Source organism: Sycon ciliatum, chromosome 12 (genome assembly GCF_964019385.1).
Source record: "Sycon ciliatum chromosome 12, ocSycCili1.1, whole genome shotgun sequence".
In the NCBI taxonomy this organism is placed as follows: Eukaryota; Metazoa; Porifera; class Calcarea; order Leucosolenida; family Sycettidae; genus Sycon; species Sycon ciliatum.
The window spans coordinates 27,711,575-27,716,177 of record NC_088654.1 but is presented as its reverse complement, the minus strand read 5'-3'; the positions used below and the strand labels follow the sequence as shown (position 1 = coordinate 27,716,177).

At 46.2% G+C, this 4,603-nt stretch overlaps 1 long non-coding RNA gene across 1 annotated transcript; it reads left to right on the top strand.

Annotated features, from left to right (window-relative positions):
- Window positions 1–1,719: 1,719 nt before the first annotated feature.
- Window positions 1,720–3,563, top strand: LOC135828384 (uncharacterized). The gene is made up of 2 exons (XR_010555651.1): window positions 1,720–2,241; window positions 2,930–3,563. It is a non-coding gene; the product is annotated as an uncharacterized LOC135828384 (long non-coding RNA).
- Window positions 3,564–4,603: the final 1,040 nt, after the last annotated feature.

The window sequence follows — 4,603 nt, the reverse complement described above, 5'->3', positions numbered from 1 at the left end:
GTTCGACGGCGGCAAAGCATGGATGAAGAAGGAGAAGGACGGGTCATTCGACGTAACAATGGGGTCGTACGGCGGCGCAGAAGCCTGCGAGCTTGTTGGGGCTTTAATCCTCAGCAAACTCCGTCCACTCCTGGTCGACCAGTGCGTGGGTCTTTACCGTGACGACGGTCTAGCGATAATGAAGGACGCCACGGGTCATGATGCCGACCGCACGCGCAAACAGATCATACAGATATTCCAAGCACACGGCTTAAAAATAACAATCGAAACCAACAAGAAGATCGTCGACTGCTTGGATGTGACCCTGAATCTCGCCACCGGAACATTCCAACCATACAGGAAACCGAATAGTACACCCCTGTACGTCGATTTGCGGTCCTGTCACCCACCGCAGGTGCTGAGACAAATACCCATTGGCATCAACAAGAGGCTGCAACGTATCTCATGCAATGAGGAAGTGTTCAACGATGCTAAAACGTTATACGAGGACGCACTGGCCTCAAGTGGCCACCCGAAAACAAGTGGCCACCCGAAAACCATGACATACAAGGATGAACCGAGCAACAAGAAGAAAAAAGCGAAGAAAGGGCGCAGCCGCGACGTCCTTTAGGGCCCATAATTATTTCAAGGAATGCACTGCATACGCGAGCCCAGTTACTTAGTGGTCGTTACTTTGGTGTCCTTTGGCCGATTCTGGTGATCTTGGGCTTTCTGGAAAGCTCTTGGCCAGAGGAACATAGCGATACCCAGAAATCCATCAAGGAATCCACAGAACCAGCGCCGCAGCGCGATTCGGCGCTCCAAAGCCAGCATTGCGAGCGCGCAACTCAAATTCTCTGCCATTTCAACAAAATGTATCGCAGATCGCTCAACTTTTTTTACATGAGAGCTGAGAAACATGCCTTTGCGATGACGTGAACTATCTTTGGCTGTGTGGGCCGCGAGTCAGGGAAAACCCCCAAAACGAGTTCAAAATGCACGCGCCCGAGGTGACTCTGCTGAGCGAATTTAGTTCGAGTCTCATAACTCCGCTCTCCGACCTCAGATCGCCTTCGGGTTTTTTCTAACCGATAGCTGAGACAATTCTAATGTCGATAGATCTTTCGATGGTCCGATTTGGTCAAGGGACGGCCGAGTTACGCCAGGTTGCGCTTTGAAAAGTATGCACTGTACACTGGTACGGATATATCCGTACTATGGGCCTCAAAGGGTTAACAAGAACACAACAAAAGTAAGCTACAGCTGCATGAAGAACGTAGCGTCGATTATCAAAGGGCACAATGCTGCAAAACTTCACTCGCGACCGCCAGTTGTGCCATGCAATTGTCGGGTCAAGGCGTCGTGCCCCCTCAACGGTGACTGCCAGTCTTCCGACGTCGTCACAGTGTACGAGGCGCATGTAGCATCCAACGAAGTCAAGACCTACGTCGGCATGACTGCTACCACATTCAAGCAGCGCTACAACAAACACACTTCGGACTTCCGCCATGAAAAGTACGCCGCATCGACTAAGTTGTCCAAGCACATCTGGGATCTGAAAAAACGAGAACCGCGGATTCGACATCAGATGGGAGATCAAGGATAGAGCACCTTCGTACAGTAACATCAGCAAGAAGTGTGGCCTATGCTTAAAGGGGCACTCCGGCTTCATTTTCGACGCCGAGTTTTCGATGCCAAGACGAAGGTAGGTGAAAGAGAAGACACCTCGAACAAGAACGAGTCTCCAGAAGCGATCGAGTCGAGCAGGAAGACGACTTTTGAATTTCGGCCGAACGAGCGCTGATGACGTAATGAGGGATTAGCTTGCCAGTGGAAATGCATCTGCGCACATACATTTCACACACTTTTTGGCCAATTTTCAATCGAAGAAGAGGTTGTTTGCTATGTTCTCCCAACGCCGTGAGCGATCCCGTCTTCTATACCCTTCCAGGTACCCTGAAGGTCCTCCAGAGGAGAATTTATCTCCATCAAAGCGTTGTTGATCCGCTAAATTCGTCTCGAGACATGTTCACCCAGTGCAGTGCTGATAAATGTAGAATGTTGAATCTGTGATAATTGTCGACGATGGAGAGAGAGGCTGATAGCCGCTGTCGCAGGGAGAGTGAAGCTGCTGGAAGTAACAACAGGGAGCCCGTTTGTATCACCTGAACAACCAGACTTCAAAGCAGCTTGACCAAATCGGAGGGTGCCTCGTTGCTTATCGTGAATATTACACCGGCATGAATTACTACAAGTATACTGGTGAGTTTTTATCTTGTTTTTGTTCGTATGCTAGTACCCTGGCCTGGAGTTCTCGTTAGCAAATTCCTATTCCCTGGCGTTTTCTAAACATTCCGTGTAGGACTGAATACGTGATCAACTCAAGTATTCCGATTTGGGTAAATGTGGAATTTGGACATGTATTTTATTAAAAAAATTCTTTTCCAAATAGAGCGTTTGTAGAGAAATGGTTGCCCAAATACAACAAAATTTATTCTGCAGTTCTACAACTAACTTGTACTGAAATCCAGTCGAAGTAAAAATGATTCTTCATGACAGTTGGGGTCAATGAAATCTGATCCAGGCATAACGAATGGTGACGCCTGCCACCCCGGGAACGAATGCCCATTTGCTGGGGGATACCAAAGTACTCGAAAGTAGTGCGTGTTTCAATGTGGCATGGAAGTTTTATATGATCTCTGGTCAATGCAACATACAATAGCCATCATGAATTGCAGGCCTCGAACGCAACTCCGACCAGAATTGGCAGTTCCCTAAGTTAGATGCTTTATAATTCCATGGCCCCAGCTGTAGTTATAGAGGGTTTTTTGCACATTATTCTTATAGTCGATAGGTTTATACTGATGGCCACAAACAACGGCAGTTCAAACTTCACTGATGTGTTCATGAGCTGAGAGATTTCTCTCCACTATTTCTGTTGTGCACACAGGTTTGTCCAATATGCATTGACCGTATTGGGTATGGTACCTGCTCTGAGAAGGGAATCGCTGGAGCCACAGTCCAACTATACAGGCTTTCAAGAAACAGAGAGTAGCCATCTTTGCAAGCTGATACCTGATGTGTACCGACAGAATTCTCACGAGATACCTTACAGACTACGCCTGGTGTATACTTCATAGTACTCCTTCGACTACTGTCTAGAATCAAGTCGACTGAAGCAAGTTCAAACAACTCTGGCTTCAAACGAGCCGTCGATTAGACAAACAAAACATTCTCTCATATACATGTACTAGAGCACTCTGACAACTCACGACCTATTCCTAACGATTGCCACCGCTTATAAATATGTAGAGTACTGATTGGAATGTGCTCACAATCTCAACAATCCAGTGCTATAATTATTTGAACTATGTGTTCCTTCCATAAATGTTGTATCCACATATAATCCACAGTGCTGCAAAGTTTCAGAGTTCTCAGGGTATCAAACAAAATTATTTCAAATACAGTGAAATAGTTCGTGGACATTATAGCGTAACTTGTAGTTCCCTGGTCCTTTTCTTTGCTATAAATTAATCCTTTGCTCTCTAGCCACCGGCGAGTCCAACAGTGAAATTGTTAGTTCATATTTATGTGGGTATGTGGGGGGGGGGGGGGTGAACATATTTCTATATAAGGGACCTGCAACTGTAATACCACAGTACAGTAGATAGCAAATATGTAGAAAACAGAAATGCATGTTCCCATCATTGTACGTGGACGGGCGCAGCAGGCCGAAGCTATCAGCCAGAACAGGATTTACAATCGCCTAGAGATACTTGAGCTTTTCCAGTATTCTCCGTGAGCTGTCCCATTCCACAATGGTTCATGCCACCATTATTTCTGGTAGTATCCATGTGCATAATTCCAAGAACATCTCGGATTCTTTAACAATTTGTGCCACGGCAAAAGACAACGCTTGACTCGGTCACTGGGGCTGTCAAACTTCACATCACAAATGAACTTCAATTTCTCATCTGGTTCAAGTATATGTACTGCCATGACTTGACCATGCTTCATCCACAGCTGGGCGAAGATTGTGGCGTTGAATTCCATAGCGCACCTTCTTGCTGCCATGCAGGAATATGTTGAGAGAAGTGAGCATATTTTTACTAAAAAAACAACAGCCACTGAAGAGGATAGCATTAGCAATAGCCTTGGATGAATTTCCTGCAGGTACACGTTGTTGGTAGGTCTACTGGTCGGTCTCCGTATCGTCAAGTTCAGAAATCACCTGTACTACACATCTTGTAGAAGGGATCCTGATCGAAAAATTTTCTGATCATAAAATTCACTAAACTGAGGGCGAGACAAATAGTCAGCACTCCCCGATTCCGTCTAGCTGCTTTGATCAAGTGATGCTAACAAGCTCCCCGTTGTTACTTCCAGCAGCTTCACTTTCCCTGCGACAGCGGCTATCAACCTTTCTGTCCATCGTCGACAATTATCACAGATTCAACATTCTACATTTGTCAGCACTGCACTGGGTGAATATGTCTCGAGACGAATTTAGCGGATCAACAACGCTTTGCTGGAGATAAATTCTCCTCTGGAGGACCTTCAGGGTACCTGGAAGGGTATAGAAGACGGGATCGCTCACGACGTTGAGAGAACATAGAAAACAACC